The sequence below is a fragment of the Lemur catta genome, chromosome 12, assembly GCF_020740605.2.
Source record: "Lemur catta isolate mLemCat1 chromosome 12, mLemCat1.pri, whole genome shotgun sequence".
In the NCBI taxonomy this organism is placed as follows: domain Eukaryota; kingdom Metazoa; phylum Chordata; class Mammalia; order Primates; family Lemuridae; genus Lemur; species Lemur catta.
The window spans coordinates 71573921-71595231 of record NC_059139.1 but is presented as its reverse complement, the minus strand read 5'-3'; the positions used below and the strand labels follow the sequence as shown (position 1 = coordinate 71595231).

Sequence of the window (21311 nt, the reverse complement as noted above, 5' to 3'; positions counted from 1 at the left end):
TCAACTTTTGAAGCTTTGGTTGTGCAAAGTGCGTTCGGGCATTGTCGTAGAGAAGAATTGGGCCCTTTCTGTTGACCAACTCTGGCACAGGCGTTGCAGTTTTCAGTGCATCTCATCAATTTGCTGAGCATACTTCTCAGATGTAGTGGTTTTGCCGGGATTCAGAAAGCTGTAGTGGATCAGACTGGCAGAAGACCACTAAATAGTGACCATGACCATTTTTTTATGCAAGTTTGGCTTTGGGAAGTGTTTTGGAGCATCTTGTCTACACAACCACTGAGCTGGTCATGGCTGGTTGTCATATAAAATCTGCTTTTCATTTGACTGGCTAAAGAATAATAAATAAATATATATATGTAGCTCCACATTTGTCCAATGTCACAATCTGTTTAAGAAATGGTTCATTGTTGTTGCAAACAATAAGAGAAGACAACACTTAAAAATAACGATTTCTTTGATTTTCTGTCAGCTCATGAGGCACCCACTTATCGAGCTTTTTTACCTTTCCAATTTGCTTCAAATATCGAACGACCATAGAATGGTGGAAGTTAAATTCTTTGGCAATTTCTCGTGTAATTCTAAAAGGATCTGTTTCAACAATTGCTCTCAATTGGTCGTTGTCAACTTCCAATGGCTGGCCACTGTGCTCCTCATCTTCAAGGCTCTTGTCCCCTTTGCAAAACTTCTTGAGCCAGCACTGCGCTATACCTTCATTAGCAGTTCCTGGGCCACATGTGTTGCTGATATTGTGAGTTGTCTCCTCTGTTTTACGACCCATAAATTGCTCAAATTTGCTTTTTGTCTAGCATCATTTGTCTAGCATATTTATAAATATAAAATAAAGAGCAAGTAATAAGTCATTAGCAAAAAAATAAAGCAAGAAATATGCATTAAAATGATGTATAACATAACCACATTTATTTAAGAATGTATTCTAATAGCAAATGGCAAATTTCAACAATGCTGAAACCACAATTACTTTTGCACCAACCTTAATAGAATAGCTAAATAAATTTTGAAAAAGAAGAATTAAGTTGGAGGAGTTAGTATATTCAGTTTAAAGATTTATTATATAGCTACAGTAATCAAGACTGTGATATTGCTGTAGGGATAGAAATATAGATCAGTAGAACAGACTAGAGAACCTGGAAATAGACCCACACATATATACTCAACTGATTTTTTAATAAAGTTTAAAAGGCAATTGAATGAAGGAAAAAGACTTTTTAAAAAATGTTGCTGGAGCAATTGAACATCCATAGAGAAAATAATGAACCTCAAGCTAAGTCTCACACATTATGCAACAATTAACTCAATGAGTCATGGACTTAAATGTAAACATAAATCTATAATTTTTTTTTTTTTTAGAAAAAATGTGACAAGCCTTTGGGATCTAGGAGTAGGCAATTAGTTCTTTGAATTGACACTATAAGCACAATCCATAAAATGAAAAATTATAAATTGATTTTATCAAAATTAAGAACTTTTGCTCTGTGAAAGAACCTATTAAGCGGTTGAAAATACTGTCTACAGACTGGGAGAAAATGTATGTAAACAATATAATATTTAACAAAAAACTAGTATCTAGAGCTTACAAAATTCAACATTAAAAAACTCAAAGTATCCAATTAGAAATGGTCAAAGACATGAACAGACATTCCATAGAAGAGGATACGCAGAAGACAAGTAAGCACATGAAAGACATCAACATCTTTAGCCACTAGTGAAATATAAATTAAATGACAATGAGATATTGTTACACATCTATCAGAAAGCTTAACTAAAATGTAATGAGAATACGAAGTGCTAGTGAGAATCTGGGGAAAATAGATCACTTATATCTTGCTGTTGGGGATGTAAAATAGTATAGACACTTTAGAACACAGTTTGGAAGTTTTTTTAAACGCTAAATTTGCAACTATCATAAAACCCAGCAATTGTACTCAGAGAAGCAAAAATGTATGTTTATGCAAACACCTGTACATGGATGTTCATAACTGCTTTATTCATTGAGTCAAAAAATGGGGAACTATCTAGATATCCTTCAATAGGTGAATGGTGAAACAAACTGTGATTCATCCATATAATAGAATACTCCTTAGCAATTAAAAGGAACAAATTATTGATATGCACAATAACCTTCATGAATCTCCAGGGAATTATAGTGACCGAAATTCCAGTAGATTACATATTTTTATAATTCCATTTATATAACATTCTTGAAATGACATTATAATATATTTACTCTTCATAAAATGGAAGCATATCATCATAAAGGTCTTTACCCTCATCATCCTTATGTTGAATAGACTGAGGAGAAGGAGGAAGAGGAGAGATTGGTCTTTCCATCTCACAGGTGGCAGAGGCAGAAGAGGTGGAGGAGGAGGAAGGGGAGGCAAGAGAGGCAGGCACACATTGTAATTTCTGCCTGACTTTTATGCTTGCTTTTTCATTTCTCTAAAAATGTTTTCGTATGGTACCAACCCTTCCTTCACCTTTTGCTTTAGTTTCAGGGCCCATATCATAGAATAATCCATGTCATAAAAGCAGTCTTGAAGGATGAGAACTCTTCTGCCAGATTGTCTAATGTTGATTTGTTTCCCAGCAGTGCTTTTTCTACATCTTCTTCCTCATTGTCTGTCCCTGGTTCAGAAGCACTCATATTCAAGTTGGCTTCTGTTAACTCCTCTGGCATGGTGTCTTATTAGCTTTTGAATTTCTCTAAGATCCATATCTTGAATCCCTTCACTTCCACCTTTTTTTTTTTTTTTTTTTTTTTTTGCAATATCCACAATGTCTTTCATGATTTCCTTGACTGGCTCTGTTGTAAATCTGGTGAAATCATCCACAACATCTAGATCAGTTTTCTGCAGCAAAATTTATTGTTTCAGGCTTGAATGCTTTCCTGGCTTTTTCTATGACAGTGATTGCATTTTCAATGGTATAATTCTTCCAGACTTCCAAGATGTTCTCTCTTTTAGGGTTCTCTTCCATTGTGTTGCCAATCCTTTCCATAGAGTACTGAATGTAATAAGCCTTAAAGGTCCTTGTGACCTCCTGATCTACAGGGTGAATTAGAGGTGTTGTGTTTGTAAGTAGACCACTTTGATCTCTTTGGTGTTGAACCCATGAGGTTGTGGATCACCCGGGGCATTTTTCAATATCAAAAGAAATTTAAAAGGCAGTTCCTTACTGGCAAGGAACTTCCTGACTTCAGGGACAAAGCACTGATGGAATTAATCCTGAAAAAAATCATCCCATTGTCCAGGCCTTCTTGTTGTACAACTAGAAGACTGGCAGCTGGTATTTATCTTTTCTCATCAAGGCTTGAGAGTTAGTCAATGTACAGATAAGGACAGTCTTGATCATAAAGCAGACTGCATTTGCACAAAACAGGGTAGAGTTAGGCCATTCCTTCCTGCCTTAAATCCTGGTGCTTTTTTTCTCTTTCTTACTAATTAATGTCATTTGTGGCATTTTTCTTTTAAGAATAGGGCATTTTCATTTGCATTAAAAGCTGTTCAGGAAGATATCCTTTCTCTTCAGTGCCTTTCTTAGCGATGTGTGGGAATTGTCTGCTGCCTGTTGGTTGGCAAAAGCTGCTTCTATTATCTTGACAATTTTAAGCCAAACCTCTTTCTAAAATTATCAAACCATCTTTTGCTGGCATTAAATTCTCCAGCTTTAGATCCTCCATCTTCTTTTTGCTTTAACTTGTTATATGACTCTGCTTAGAATATATAGGTATGCCTTTCTTACATCAACCCTGTGCCCACATACAATCTGCATTTTCAATATGAGATAAAAGGGTATTTTACAAAGCATGTGAGGTTTTTATGTCTGCTGGCATAGCTACAGTGACAGCTTCACAAATTTCTTTTTCTTTTTCCTTTTTTTATAATGGTTCTTACACTGTATTCATTTATCTGGAAAAAATGGGCAACCCCATAGCTTCAGAACTCAATCTACAATGCATATTTAGCACTTCAACTTTTTCTTCTAATGTCATGACTTTTCTCTGCTTCTTGGAGGCACTTCCAAAACACTAGTGGGATTTTGTGTGGGCCCCATGGTGTTATTCAAGGTTTACAGTATTGTACTAAACACAATGGGAAATGTGTGAGAACCACAAGAGATCACTTTTTACTGCAATGTGCAATTTCCTGGAGAGAAGAGCTGTTCACGTGGAGATGATTAGTGTCAGATGGTGTCTTCAGCACATAATCACAACACTTGAGTTCACTGCAACAGTAATACAGTATGTACTATAGTTAGTTTTACATGGTTATGGTTTGATACTGCATCTTTACATTTGTTCACATTTCTTTCAACTGTGAGGAGCAAAGACCACCATGTATGATTTGTGCTTGTATGCATAGTTTTGATAAAACTTTTTATAATGAATTTGTTTATATTTTATGGTAGTAAATGATAAAATAGACTCAAATCCACATGTATTTTATGCATTCGGGACATAACTTTTTCTTAACTTTTTGATATTCCTAGGTTACGCGGTTCATCTGTGAAATTTTCTAATTGTTTTAAATCTTCAAAATATTTTCCAATGTATTTATTTTGAAAAATCCACATATAAGTGGACCTGCATAATTTAAACCCTCATTCTTCAAGAGTCAACTGTATTGTACAAAATATTATTCCTCATCTAAACTCTGGAATGGTAACATTCTCCAGACTTTGCCCATGACTCTTTTGTCTTCTTTATTTAACTCCCTGTGTGATGATATTCACACTTTAAATTCCAGTTACTTACTATAAGTTGATGACCATTGATCCTATATTACTAAATGAGACTAAATGTCTCTAATGTTTTGAATATTGTTTATATACAATTTCTTCCACGTCTGTACATTTGATAAACTCACTACTTCCAAAAGTATACTTTTCTTTCTTTTAAATTCTATTCCTTTTCTGATTCTTTATTTCATTTAATGGCATCACTATCCACTACTTTGTTTAATAGGTAGAAACTTGAGAATCATCTTTGAGTTTTCTCTTTTTCTTACTTCCCATAACCTAATGTTCAGTGAGTCCCATTAATTTCCCCTAACATATCTTACTAGTAGTCATTGACTTCACTCTTGCCATTTTGGTTCAGACACTCATCCTTTGTCACTTGGACACTTGTGATAGCCTGCTGCTTTTTCTCTGTGAGCTCACTTTCAATACGCTATTTAAAATATATAAACAGTTCTACACTGACCAAAGAATAATATCCCATATTAGCAGAGAATGTGAGGTCTTTGCTAATCTTTATTATACTTTCCTCATTGTGAATTCTCATCTCAGTGACCTGATACCTATTTTGTGCTTCTGAGGTTCTAAGACACTTGTATCAATGCTCCCTCTCACAGCAATGCTATCACTGCTGTGCCTCCAGCATCCTGTTTCTTTGACTAACTCTGTTCACCTTCCAGGGTTCATCATAAGCATTAGGGTGTATCTTTCCTTATACCTTCACGATGAATTAAGTTTCCTTCTTATACACTTTCTATATACTGCATTCACATTCTCACTTGCCCACCACAAATATTTTCATACTATTTAAAATGTTGACTTAGTTGTCTTACATTTTAATAAGATTGTATGATGTCTTTTAGGGTAAGGGGCTATATTTTATACACATCTGTATTTAAAATCCCTAGCAGAGTGCCTGCCACAACTAGAAGTTCAATAATTGTTCAACAAGTAAATGAATATACAAATAATTTTGTCATGAAAAATCAACAATCTGTCTGACGTTAGCCTCTTTGATTTTGAAGCACATTAAAAAAGATACTTTTTCACTCTTATCCTTGAACCAAAACCCACCTCATACTTTTCTTTTTCTGAGCAGAGGGAGTTTAATTCACAACGTTGATATGTGCCATCAGTTTTAAGCAGTATCTCTTTCCAGTGAACAGGGCGGTAAATCATGCGAAGGGCATCCTCAATCACCTCTCTCTCCCCTTCATCCTCCCTGACACCCCCAGCCTGGAAAGCTATGAACTTAGAAAGTCTGGCTTTTTTTCCTTAAAGAGGATTGACCTGTAAGAATCACATAGTTTTCACAAGGTTGGAGGTGAACACTTTATACATCAGACAATTTAACAGATTCTGTCTTCAAGTTTCTTCCAAGTGCCTACCTTCAACAAATGGTTCTAGAAATGACGTTCAGAAAAACTTCAATAGCACACTTTTGATTCATTTTCAGTCCTCTTACAAGTATGGATTTATTAACTTGGTGTATTAGTTCAGGTGCAATGTAGACATCAAGCTGGGATAGGGCAATAAAGACAGACCTTAATGGAGGCAAAGAATAAAGGAGTCGGGGAAAAGGAGTAGGAAAGGAGAGCCCATGCACTGCAGTGCAGGTACCACACACAAAGAAGAAGGGTAGAGGAAGGTGGATTACATAGGCAGAATCAGACTTCTGTGTAGTTCTAAGAAAATTTCAGCCAGGCTGTTGGGGAATCCTCAAGACAAAAGTTCCCAAAAGAGGAGTACTTATACTCCCACCGTGCATAGGGACTGGCAAAAGGAAACATGACCTCAGTCCACAGGTGGTGATGGGCTCTCGTAGGCTGCAGCTGGGGCTTTTAGTTAACTATGATCTGTGTAGTTGACTATCTGAGCCGCACGTTTTCATGGCTGCCACACCTGGGTCTGAGAAGAATAATGTACAGAATAATGCCTTTCAGAATAATTAACCTTGACAATCGTTACATTTCTATCCTTCAGGAAAATAAAGATCTTCCCAATCATTTAGAGATTTAAATCATCTTTGGTCATCAAACATTATGCAGGAGAGCATTACACTTAACACAGAATCATCGTTTTCTCTGCACTACATACCATTACTTTTAACAAAGTATGATCCACATGCATTTGCTTAAAATATCCTTAAGTACATTTTAGAGGATCTGAAATAATCTGTCATCATAATTCAAATGTTATTTGCTCATATGTATGTATATTAATAATGCCTTCAAATAAAAACTAACAATTACTCATTTAAATCATCAAAATCTCTAATTTGTTTAAGTCTTTGATACATAATAAATATTGTCAATAGTTTGACATAACTAAATCCCATGAAATACTTATTATACAAGTTGAAGCACTGTACACTAGTAGGAAACATTGTAGCAGTAAACAGATTACATTTTTGAGTCTCAGTTGAATATAATTCTTAATGTTCCTCATAAGTAATTGAATATCTCTGAATCTATTTCCTTAACTATTAAATAAGAAAAAGTAATACAAACTTTGTAAGGTTTTGAGAATCATTTAAGATGAAGTTTGTAAAGATTTTAATGCAGTGCTGAATATATAGTAGTTACTCAAAAAAAAGTGTGTACTTGGGAGTCCAGGTAAGTTAAAATTTATACAAACTTAATATTTAATATTAAAGTTAATATTTATCAAAAACAAAATTCAACATTTAAATTTAATAAGCATCTCTAATCTGTTTTCTTAACTGCCAAAGGGGGATGATAATAGTTCATATTTTATAGGTTGCCATGAAGATTGCCTATGGAAGTAAATGTAAAATAACTTATCTGCATATATATGTGTGTGTCTATCTTTTTATCTATTATCAATTGTCTGTCTAAGTTTATAGTATGTAACAAGCATTCAATAAATATTAGCTATTGTTATTGTCCTAACCATGATACTTCGCATCTTCCTCTTCCTTTATCATCATCAACATCAGCAAGTTCCATGAGGGGTAACTTTGCATTATGTTGCAAAATACCTACCAGATAAAAAAGAATCAGCTAATATTTGTTAAATGGAGGACCCTGAGCTGAAAGGAAACTTAACTACTGGGAGGATTCATGAAGAATGAGTAATCATTTGAAAGAGGTGTAGAAGAAAGTGAAAGGAACTGCTTTCCGATTCTTTTTGATTTTTTTCTCATTTTTATTATACTTAATGAACGGCATAAATAAAATCATATGACACAAGTTGAAAATAAAAAAGAAGCAAATGGAAGTTTAAGATAGATCAAAGTGTTGATATGCTGTACTCACTGCTAGTGTAGTGTATGAACAACTTTCCTTTTTTTCCACACGGGGGAATAGCACACACACAAAAATGTATTGAATTGAAGGAGCACCAAAAGACAAAGCAGAGAATTATAAATATTCCGTGGCTTAAGGTAAAGTATTAAAAGTAATGAAATTCAAATGAACACAATTTAAAAGCCCAAAATGTGTTTTGAAAAGCACAGCTCCCTATGTACATGTTTGATACAATTACTGCTAATTTTACTATATGGTAGAAATAGTTATCACTAACAGCACAGTTCATAAGTAGGAAGATATGTAACATGCACTGATAGTCAAAATTTCCCCTTTCTTGATATCTTAATCTTCCCTTTGTGATGGTTATTGGATAAATAGACTGGGAAATATTGGTATCCTGGCATGTCCTAGGTAAATAAATTTCAGAGCAAAGTGAAAGACTGTAAAATTTGCTTTTCACATCTATTTTGCATAACGAAAGGTATTTGGTTCTTATGAAATTACAATGAAATAGAAACGACAAATAAAAGCTATTTTTTGACTGTAGAAACACAGAATTTAGTATAAAGGATGTGGATAGTTTTTATGGATTAGAAAATGTATCTACTCTTGTAATTTTTCATGTGAAACCATTCTCTCAAGGACAATTATTCTTTTTCTTACTGTGGTAAAAATAAATAAATGAAAAAATAAAATTGTTTTGCTTTCATATTCATTGTTCCCATCATGTGTTCTTCTCATGTCCAGACTCCATTATAATTAAACATCTTCCAAGTAAGTACATCAGGTCCTAGAATAACGTCATTGTTTAGGTCAATGCTGTTTCATTATAATGTTAGCAAGAAAAAAAAAAAAAATGATTCCTGGCCAGGGCCACTGTCTGTGTGGGGTTTGTACATTCTTCCCATTCCCATGTCTGCACCAGTGTTGTCTGGGTACTTCAGTTTCCTCTCACATTCAGGAGATGTGCAAGTTAGGTTAATCTGGGTGAATAAGGTGTCCCAGGCTGAGTGAGTGTGGATGTGCATGAGCATGCCCTGCAATGGAATGGTCCTTTCCCGGTCAGTTCCTGAGCCGCTGGAATAGGCTCCAGCCACCCACAACCCTGAACTGGAATAATTGCGTAGATAATTATCTTACTTGTTTTTATTTATCTTTCTTAAATATATGTACAGCTCACATTTATTCCAATGTTTCATATCAGAAGTGTTTTGGTCTTTCTTTAGAAGTTCACTGATTGCTATTGATAATCTGTCCCCTGCAAACCTTGTGTTGAAATTTGATTCCCAGTGTTGGAGGTGGGGCCTAATGGGAGGTGTTTGTGTCATGGGAGTGGATCCCTCAAGAATAGATTAATGCTCTCCCTCAGGGGTGATTGAGTTCCTGCCAGAGCTGGTTGTTTAAAAAAGCCTGGCACCTCCACTCTCTCTCTCTCTCTCTCTCTCTTTCGTTTCATCTCTCACCACATGATCTCAGCACAGGCAGTCTCCTCCTCACCTTCTGTCATGAGTGGAAGCAGCCTGAGGCCCTCATCAGATGCAGCTGCACAATCATTAACCTTCCATCCATCCAAAATCCTAAGCCGAATAAATCTTTTTTCTTTATAAATTGTCCAGCCTCAGGTATGTCTTTATAGCAACAAAAATGGACTGAGACATTGATGTTTTTGTGAATAGAAATATGCTGCAGGAACTTAACTCTTGTTTATGTCAATTAGCCTATGGTAAAATTGGTTTTATTATACAATTTATTATAAATTGCTCACTTAAAATGGCAGTTTCCAAGAATCAATGGCATTAAGTAAGGTTTTACTGTACATTTGCTTTATATTAAATATAGCTTTCTCTCACTCTATAAAAGTCATAATCAATATTATAAAATACTTTTTGATATATATGCATATGTATATCTCCTTAAATTAATTCTAATTCAGTGTTATAAAAATTTATTCATTGCATTTTTTAACAATAGGATGGTATTTCTGAAAGGGTGGTTATGATAAACATATATGAGGAAAAAAATACTTAACCTACTTCAAAATTTAGCTTTTCTACTCTCACTCTATATCTATTAACTCAGTTTGTAGAACTAAGGCCTAGTAATGTGAATTATAATATATATCCACTGTAATTCTGTTTGAGAGCCACTGTCATAACTTCTAGCTAATATTGTCTAAAGAAAATGAAGTCGTTTTTACCTGCTGGCTCCAGTTGTTAATTGTTAACAACTGTTGTTTTTGAACTAATTTTCAGAGTTTCGTTAGAAATTGACAAAGTAAATCTATTTTCCCCCTGAACTATCCCTAGATTTACATTGCAAGATTCATTATATTTATTCTTAATACTTAAAATTTTTATTGTTTTAAGAGATTCTGGAAGATTCAAACAGGATAACCTTGTAAATAAGATTATGGACAGAAGATTTTATGAATTTTTACTTATGACTTTCATGACATTCTTCAGCTAGAATAAGCTTCTAAACCTTCTATAAGACAAGAAGGAACAAGAAATAATGATAAATAATCAGATAATGTTAACGTCAGTAATTTCAGATACTGGAAGAGATGACAATGAAACCAAATCTAAATCTGGTGCTTTAGGTAAAAGCTATATCAGCTTATATCAATTTGGTTCAGTGAGCTTACACTTGGTAGGTCTGAGTAATTATATAGAGTTTAGAAACTTCACCTTATGTGATATATTTAATGCTGTGGAAAAAATGATTTTGGTAAGGTTTGTTTATACATTAGCAACAGCATTAGAAATTTAAGAAATTAGATAGTTTCTGTGGGAGTGCAGTTTTAAATGCTTGGAGACTAAGAACATTTGCTGCTGTGCTTGCACATGTGTGTCTAACAGCCTGACTGACTGACTCTGAGGCTCATCATTGCCAAAGAGTTTGAAGGATGATATTTGGGAAATCTGACTCCTAACATTCTGAAGTTTTTAGGAAAAAAATTATTTTTGACAACTTTTGACACTGTGGTTTAGAACGAAAATATATTTTCTTTAAATTATTCTTAGATAAATACTCATCAGATTTTGAGGTGTATGAACAAAGAATAGGTTGTGGAAAGTTATTTGGCTTTGCTTCCTGGGGTCACCCTCTTCACCTTCATCTGGCCATTGTCTCTCTTTGTCTCTGAGTTCCAGGTCTTTCACTGTAATTTTATTTATGGACTCATTTAGGATAACTCTTCAAAATTATGGGCCGGGCGCGGTGGCTCACGCCTGTAATCCTAGCTCTGGGAGGCCGAGGCGGGTGGATCGCTCGAGGTCAGGAGTTCGAGACCAGCCTGAGCAAGAGTGAGACCCCGTCTCTACTAAAAATAGAAAGAGATTATCTGGCCAACTAAAAATATATATACAAAAAAATTAGCCGGGCATGGTGGCTCATGCCTGTAGTCCCAGCTACTCGGGAGGCTGAGGCAGAAGGATCGCTTAAGCCCAGGAGTCTGAGGTTGCTGTGAGCTAGGCTGACGCCACGGCACTCACTCTAGCCCGGGCAACAAAGTGAGACTCTGTCTCAAAAAAAAAAAAAAAAAAAAAAAAAAAAAAAAAAAAAAAAAAAATTATCTTAAGATTCACCATAAAGTTTTTTAAAAATAATATTCACATAGGTTCAGAATATTTCTTGTTATCCCTGTACCTATTTCACCTAGAAACTACTATTTCTATGTAGTTTTAGCTATTGGGAATGAAATAATATTTTTCTTGTATTTCTATGGGATATGTTCCCAGGTTAAAAAAGGCAATAAACTTTGTACATTGGTTTTGAAACTGAGAATGTTACAGAACTCTTATATTAATAGCTTATCAGTAAATTACCAATTCTTGACAAAAATCAGATGATACACTCTATGACTGCAAATGATTATTTTATTTATCCTTTCTAATATTTATTGTTTCTTTTGTCAATGTTATTATACTAGGCAAAAAAGGCTGTGTCAAACCTAGCTGTTCATTAGAATCAGTAAAGATCTTTTAATAGTTACTGCTATTTGACATTCACATATGTTTTAATTTTCTATTCCTGCCACAATAAATTACAGAAAAATTTAGCAACTTAAAAAAAAATGTTGGCACAGCATGGATCAACTTATTACTCTGCTCCATATCTCAAAGGACTGCAATTGAGGTGTGGACACAGGTGCATTTTCTACTGGAAAATCTGGAAAAGTATCCATTTTCAAGCCCATTCAGGTTGGCAGAATTTAGTTTCTTGTGATTATAGGACTTAAACTTCAATTTTATTGAGAGTTACCAAATGTTCTTCTGATAGTAACAACAATCAGATCAAATTTCCTTCTTTCTTCAACTAGGTGAACAGAAAAAAACCATTTTAGTCCAGCTTCCCTTCCGCCAGCCCTGGTTTCTTGTAAACAATACTTATTCAGCGCTTAGTCTAGCCAGGCACCATGTTTGTCACTGGAGATGCATATTTCAAATACACAATTGCCATCTTTAAGTTGCTTTATGTAAACAGCCAGAATTTGAGGTTTATATTACCTTCTTATTACTTTGAGGAGTAGACCTATCTGTGAATACATCAGAAAGGAATATGCAAAAATCTATTTCCACTGCCACCTCTTAAATAATTTGCCCACACTCCTTTTAGGTTGTAACTTTGCTTTTATCTAAACTTAAACAAATTTTGAGAGAGGGAGAGAAACTAAATTCTGTAAACTCCTCTAGTATACATAGATAAAATCTTTTGTTGATTAAATACTGCCTCATACCAGATAAATATTTAATTAATATGGTTATTCTCAGTTTGACTTGTGGGAGGAGCTTTGAATTCACTGCAATACATGGGTTTGATAAATGTGAGGATTATTACTACTGAAATTATTACAAGGGCATTTTTTTTCTCAATTCCAGATTTTGAATGGAAAGCACTTTTAGCGGCATACTTAAGTAAAGTTCTATCCTAGAATTATAGTATGCACTTATTCAGCAGAATTTGTTTTACATTTATCTACACATTTGTTCCAGTTGCTTCCCCAATGCTAATATGCACTGGAGTTATCTGGGGATCTGGTTAAAATGCAGATTCTGATTCAGTCTTCTGAGGTCACAGCTTTTCTGCATGACTAACAAGCTCCACAGTGATGCTGATGTTGTTCCTACAGCGACCATATTTTGAAGAGCAAAGCCCTAAAAAATTCCCATTAAACTGAGACAGGAAATGAAAATTTTAGTCTCAGTCCTTGTTATTCAGTTGATGACCTAAAGCAAATTACTTTACCTCAAGTGGGCCGAATCTTTTCATTTATAATGAAAAGATATTTGGAGTTACTATTCCATGGTTCTCATGTTTATATAATATTTGTTTATCAATTAAGAAACTACTGATCACTCATGTAAAGTCAGATATTTCTCAAATTCACATGTAAGTGGCAACTCCTAGTTGCTGACCCCAGGTTTTCTGATGGCAATTTGAAGCTTTTTCACTTTATCACACCAGCAACAGGACTTGAACCCAGTTATATAGAGCATCTAGCTGAAAATAAGAGAAATCATGCAGAGCTATTTTACAAGATATCTTGAGAAATTTTTGTAAATTGGACTGTCATTACTTTAATGGATTTTATATTTTTCATACTGTACCAATAGTTTTCTCTCTAGTTTATTCATTTCCGCTATTCATTACCTTTATTCCCTAGCCCTTTCTCCTATTTTTAAGCAACCCTTGACCAAGTGATAGCAGCACCTTTAAGCAAAGTGATTCTTCACAGCAGTCTTACATCAATGCCAGCTGTGATTTCATTTATATTGAATCACTGTAATTCCTGAAACAATTTATGAAGTTGTTCTGCAACTCTGATTTAAACTTATATTTTCATGAAATAAAGGCACATGAGACTATATTCTTGGTATTGTTCTACTTTTTCATATTTGTCACTAAAGTTGGGTTTGTGGATGAAAACTTATTGGCATGCCTTCATTGACTAGTAGAGACATCCTTCTACAGCAAGTATGGATATAAATATGAATATGCTTACTCGTAAGTCTAATGGGTATCTCACCGGCAGCGTTGTACTTGTTGCCTCTCTTAGCCTACACAACAGTGTTTGGGCATAGATAACAGGTGCATGTGGGCACAGGACCAAAACTACCCCAAAACACGGTGACCAGAATGCTTCTACATATTTAGGCCAACTAGTAGCTTTTTATTCACTGCAGATGGTTACTGAGTACATAATAAAAAACTTCCATTGACTAATCACATTCTTAAATAACCCTAAAGTTTTTTGGGTTTTTTTCCTGATGCCTGGGAGCCCTAATCTGTATTCAAGCATAGCAGGGTAAGTTTCAGCCCCCAAAACAACCGTATAGCTAAGATGTGTGTGATTTTGAAGCCAATGGAGATCTCGGGCCTCATTTCTAGCCTCAGGATGCTTTTGATATTTTACGAACCCGAAGAAATGAGCCAATTTCAACCATATCATGTTCCCTTAAGGTCTTCTAGGTTTTGTAAATATGTGCTTATGGGGCCCAGTTGAAAGCACTGAAGGAGATCCAGGATCAAAATATATGCGTAAATTATTTACTCTTTGGGCCTTTCTTGCAATAGTCTTTGCTGAGAAGGTGCTGACGCAGCAAATGTCTTAAGGTGCTAACTATATCCATTACATAAGCTACTTGATGTGGGGAACACACATTATACTGAAGGAGCTCACAAAATTTCACCCCAAAATATGATTCCTTGCTATAAAACGTATTTTGAATTAAAGGACCTTAAAGATCAACAGACTTGGAAGGGGCTTTCCCTCCATCTGCATAAAGCAGACAGACCCATCAAAAAGAACAAATGACTTCTTTTCCCCTCCCTGTTATCTCAATATATTGCAGGAAAGAAGATCAAGAATGCAGCTAGACTGGCTCAAATAATTTTAAAAATAATACCTGTCTCTCAAGTCAACCTGTTTCCCCCATCCATTCATTCTCCCTAGAACCATTTATTGACCCTAAACAGAATCACCTATATTCCTCATCTCCCCCTCCCCTCTAAAAGGATGGTATGGAAATTCCTGGACCCCACTGGGATATTGGGTAATCAATCTGTGATTCTTCCCATGTGCACAGTAAATAAACCTCTTTCTTTATGAATCTGCCTTAATTGTGAGTTGATCTTTCCGTGAACTTTCAGGGAAAGGGGAAGTTTCTCTCTCATCCCCATAATACTCATACACGCTCATCAATATATTGGGCTTACTCTCCATTGGTCTATAATTGTCATACGGTCCATATGAATAAATGTAAAGAAGAATGTGATTAGAATAAAAAAAACTGTATTAAAAATATCATTAAAACATCCACAAAAGTGAGGGCAATATTCATCCTGATATGGGAATTGGGTTAGGAGTAGAGGAAGAAAGTCCCGGCCTATGCCTCAGGAATAACTCTTTGGAGCAAAGTTGGCACCTTGCAAAACAAGTTAGTAATATAAAATGGGCACTGCATTGGGAATACATGACCTGATTTCTAGGTAATATTTACCAATATGTGATCTAAGAAGACCTTGGCTAATTCACTTGCCTCCTCACTTTGAAAAGCAATATCCTAATGTGTAAAATGAAGAGCTTGAATCTGATTATTTCTGAATGCCCTTGTAGATCCTAAAATTCTGTACCAATTTTGACAGCATTTAAGGGAAATCTGAAGCATTTTTATGTCTCCTCATGTCTATTTTCTGTGCACTTTTCTCAACTTTATCTTTAAAGCATTTTATCAGTAATTGAGATACATTTATTTCCTTACTGTGTGTGTTTCCCTGTCACTAGAATATGAGCTCCATGAGAGCAGGCCTCTATTTAATTCACTACTATATTCTCAGAGATTAATACACTGTCTGCATATAGCACATACTTAATATTCATTTAATGAATGAATCAGTAAACATCTTTCAATGAAATTAATAAATATATAAATGAATAAAAATATATATAAAAGAAAACTTACGTTATTCTGTTTTATCCTGAAACACTTTTCCAAACATAAAAAACCTGCTATTATATAATTTGAATTGTATCTACGTAAAAGTAAATTAGAGTGCAAAGAGTGAAATAATAATTCAGTGTACATCAGACAGAGTGCTACGTCTTTTTCAATGCTAGAATTTGTATCTTCCTGATATGCTGACAAAGAGGTTGATAGGGAGCAAACTGATAATACATATTATAATAAACCCTTCTTTTCAAAATAATACATAATAATAATAATAGAGGAGATTTTTTTCTCTGCTTTTCAAAATTAGACTATATGGTTAAACCAATAAACATCTTTGAAATGATAGAATCACAATTTTATAAGATAAATGTTTAATAGTGGAATAGTTTTAAAAACAAGCCTAAAACCTAGAAATGCTGAAGGATGTCAAACAATTATTTTTTTTTAATTGAAGAAAAATGGTCTTATAATTCAAAATTTTTGAAAGAATAAAATTAATATTAAGTAGGAGCAGTTGGAAATCCTTAAAGACCTACAAGTAAAAATAAATATAAATGGAATAAGTGGCAAAGAATTTAAATATAAACATCTGATATAAAAAGATTAATGCTAAAACATTCAATTTAAAGTATTAAGTTTAAAACATTGAATTTAAAAATTAAAAACAGAAATTAAAATATGCACTCTGAAATAGAATTTTATAAAGAAATTGGTATATTTTATATGTATCTTTTAGGAAGAGCAAATCAAAATAAAACATAAAAAACCTTGACTATTAATAAACAATTTTGGTTAGTGCCCTTTCAGTATTATTATAAAATATTTCAATCAAATTTGAATTAGTGTTTTATAGGCAGCTTAGTTTATCACAGGTATTAATATTATCTAATGAAATTAGCTAGTGAGGCTAGGTATGGTGGCTCACACCTGTAAACCCAGCACTTTGGGAGGATCGCTTGAGGGCACGAGTTCCAGACCAGCTCTGGCAACACAGGGAGAGCCTGTCTCTACAAAAAAAAAAAAAAAAAATTGCCAAGTGTGGTGGCATGTGCTTATAGTCCCCAGCTCCTTGGGAGGCTGAGGCAGGAGGATGACTTCAGCACAGGAGTTTGGGGCTGTAATGAGCTATGATAGTGCCTCTGCACTCCAGCCTAGGGCACCAGAGTAAGACTCGGAAAGAAGGAAGGAAGGAAGGAAGGAAGGAAGGAAGGAAGGAAGGAAGGAAGGAAGGAAGGGAAGGGAAGGAGGGAGGGAGGAAGGAAGGGAAGGGAAGGAGGGAGGGAGGGAGGGAAAGGAAAGGAAAGGAAAGAAAGAAAGAAAGAAAGAAAGAAAGAAAGAAAGAAAGAAAGAAAGAAAGAAAGAAAGAAAGAAAGAAAGAAAGAAAGAAAGGAAAAAGAAATTAACTAGTGAACCTTTTGAAGATGTCTTTAACCAGACAATAATTAAAATCATATGCTACCTTTTTAACCAAACCAAGAATACAAATATGACAGATATTATTGTTGGCTTCAAAGATATAGCTTTCTTTCTTTTTTTTTAATCTACAAAAGCCCTATATTTATTTATAGGATTTATACATACAAACATTACACTACATTCATTTGAAAGACTAAAATTAGGTTATAAAAACATGAACTGATTTGAAAGGATATTTATAGCCTAGATATACATGAAAAGTAACTATGTAAATGAAGAATCCTAAGTTTACATAAATATAAGAAACATTAAATTCTAAAATATTATTTATGGTATTCATGAGTTTTTCACTAATTAAAAACTGTAATAAAATTTCTTAGGATCCACATAACAACTATTAAGAGATTAAAGATTCCATTGAATTCTAAAATGTAGTTTTTATTGGATTCAAGATGCTCCACAATCATCTGTAGTAGTGTGGGTAAACAACAGGAGGGTTTAGCAGGAGTAAATCCTGACTGTAGCAGAATCCAACCTCTGTTTCTGACACGTTGGCCTCGGTTTTTTGGCTGCATAGAGGGTGCAGACATGCAAGTAACCCAGAAGGTTTCAGGGAGAGTCTCCGCTGACTCAACAGCTAGGCCACGAATGTCCTTTTTGGTCTAAACATTTTTCTCAACGAGGGTGCTCTCCTAAAGCTTTCATCATCATCATCATAGAACCTCCACGACCCAAAGGCTGTTAAACTCTCTTTCCAAGATAGCACGAGCCTGTGCGCGCTACGTTGGGACCGGTAACAGCAACCCCAGTGCGTTGAAATCGAGGGTTTCATCCAAGGCCAGAAGCGCACGGTGAACGCCACTCTCTGTGAGACTGTTTGCATGTTCTTTGAGACCAAGACACAAGATCCAGCTAATCGCTGGATATTTTGCTCCCAACAAGCACATCTTTGATTCCATTCTGACTTTCTTCTCTTTTTCTTTCCAGTCCTTTTCGGTCATCATTTCAGCTTCGCAGGAACGTCATCCCACACTGGAAACTCTTTCTGTGAGAACTGTGGACCACTGTCAGCCGCCCGCACAGGTCTGTCTGTGTCGCGGAGGGCAGCATCCGAGCATCAATGAGGCACTGCATGTGCGCCAGTTGCTGCCGGGGGAGGCCCAGGCGGGGAGCCGCTGGCTGCCAGGCCTCACGTGGCTCAGGTCCCCAGGATGCGGGTGCCGTTTGCCACGCAGGGCAGAGGACTCCCGGCTCTTCGCGTGTTAACCAGATATGTCCTGTGGTCCTTCTGGACGCGGCTGAGGCAGACGGGCTCGTCAGCGTCACGGTCGCTGGACCGCCAGCTCCAGCCCGTGCAGGGGTTGCCAACGCCGGTCTCCCCGGGGACACGGCCGACCGACGGCTCCCTTTCACGTTCGTCGGGCAAGTGGCGACGTACCCGATGGCATCCCCCATGCAGGGCACGGTGGCATCCCCCACGCAGGGCACCAGCCGAACGAGGACCCTTCGCCCATCTCACTGGGCAAGAGGTGAACCTTGTCTCTGCACTTCCTCGAGCAATTCACGCTTGTCTTGAAGTTCACGACTTTTTTTCAGCCTGTCCTCCCAATTTGCCAAGTCCCGAGGCATCCTGAGACACCTGTCTCGGAAACACCAGCTTGCTCTAACGCTTCTTTGTCCGTCGATCCAAGTCGGACCTTTTCTTTTCTCACCAAACAAGTGACCTATAGAGGATTTGGTGCTCTTCTTCTTTGGGGCTTTGTGCATTGAGTCTTGGCTGCTGTTGCTACTTCTGGGATTGCTATGGGACCATCCTGGGAGCCTACAGAGCTTCTCCTGTCCCCGAAATCCTCTGAATGGCTGTTTGCAACGCTCCTTTACGCAGCCGGTCTAACGGGGGGTGGGGGCCTCGGGGAGGCAGCAGCGGAGGTTTCCTATTTTATCGTTGTCTTTTCATCTAGTACCAACCGCTGCAGTTCTTGATTCTTTTTCTCCAACTGCGCTTCCATCTGTTGTAACCTTTCTTCAATGTTGCCATGTCTCTCTTTGGCCTTGGAAAGAGGAGCCACCCTCTGGGCCAGCTCTGCCTCCACCTCGGGGAGCGTCTCGCCTTCTCTCAAAGTCAGCTACAGCTACCGCTTTGCCAGTTCCAGGCGTTCTTGTAACTAACGGTTTTTAACTTAAGTCTGCCCATGCATAGAATCGTTATTTGCAATTTCGTTTTCAAGTTTGTCATTGAGGTCATGCACAGATGTGGCTTCTCGCTGTGCAGTGAGGTAGTGTTCTTCAAGAGTAGCGATTCTCTCTTTTATGTCCTCCTTTTGAGGCATGGCTTCACAGACATCTTGTTGAAATTTTGTGTTCAATTCTTCAGATTTGATGAGATTTTTTTCTAGCAGGGTCAAGATCCTCTTCCAGCTCTGTCATGTGACTGGGGAAAGCAGCGGGGTGCTCTTATGTCTGACTCTGCTCCCTTGACTTCTTACTCATGATTTCTTGGAGCTCAATTGCTTTGTCAAGATCTTCTTCATGGCTTAAAGAATCATCAGAAGATCTCTTTCTGTTTGTACTTGGTATATTTTCTTGTTCATGGTTTATGTCAAGCACTCCATCTGTTACTGTTTTTTTTCAAGTTGGTATCATAATATCAATATCATAATGACTGTAATGAGATCCACAGGTAAACAATTGATTTCCTAGCATTTATTTCTGTGAAATTAAAATATGACACAAAATATGTAATATAGGAAATACTTTTAATTTAATTTTTATCTAATATGCCAATTATCATTATGTAGTTTAGCCACTGAATTTCTATTAATAAATATTCTGTACACAAATATATCCATTGCATTGAAATTAACTTTATGTGGCAGGTAGCTTTTAACACAGCCCTCATGGGTGTCCACCTCCTGGCACTCATGCCCTTATGTCATCCCTACCCCTTGCGTGTGGGTGGGACCTGTGACTTCTTTCTAGCCAAGGCACCACTGAAAAATAGGGATAAGATGTCACTTCTGTCATTACTTCTGTCACTTCTGTCATAAGGCAAGCTACCATAGTGGGAAGGCCCATATGGCAAGGAACTAAGGGCTGCCACTAGGCAACAGCCGGCAAGAAACTGAGGCCTCCTGTCTAACAGCCCCCAAGAATTGAATTCTGCCGACAATAACACAGACTTGGACATGGAACCTCATCCAGTTGGGCCTTCAACCCGGAATCCTTAACTGCATTCTTGTGAGAGACCCTGAAGCAGAGGACCCAGTTGAGCTGCGCTCACACAGAAACTGAATTACAGAAACTGTGAAATAAAAATATATGCTGTTTTAAGCTGCTAAATATGTAATAATTTGTTATATGGGAATAGACAACCAATACACAAACTGTTAATAACACAATATGATAAATGTATTAATTTCACAAATGGTAGAATAAGATGATTTTAGAAATGCTAAAAATGTCATATAATTTTCTGCTTATTTTCTTTCATCTTATTTAATTGAAGTTTACTGAAATATAAATTAAGTACAGTACAATAAAATTTATCCTTAAAGGCCTACAGATTGATGAATTTTAACTACTATGTGCATTTGTATAATCACAACACAACTGAGCAATAGAATATTTCCATCACTCCCAGTTTCCCGTGTGCTGTTAACTGTTTTCTCCCTGAGCTCCTAGTAATACTTACGTGATATCTGATTTTATAGGCTTATCCTTTTCCAGGATATCCTATGCACTAAATCATACAGGACATAACTTTGTGTCTGGCTTCTTTTGATTTGTATGTTTTTGAGAGTTATCATGATGTTTCATTTACCAATCATTCATTTATTTTTATTGCCGATTAACAGCCCATTGAATTGTATGAACACACCAAAATTTCCTTACAGACATTTTGGGTTTTTTTTAAAGT

General features: G+C 36.2%; 1 pseudogene; it reads right to left on the bottom strand.

The window, feature by feature from the left end:
- Positions 1 to 17745: 17745 nt before the first annotated feature.
- On the bottom strand, positions 17746 to 20017 carry LOC123648179 (annotated as a pseudogene).
- Positions 20018 to 21311: the final 1294 nt, after the last annotated feature.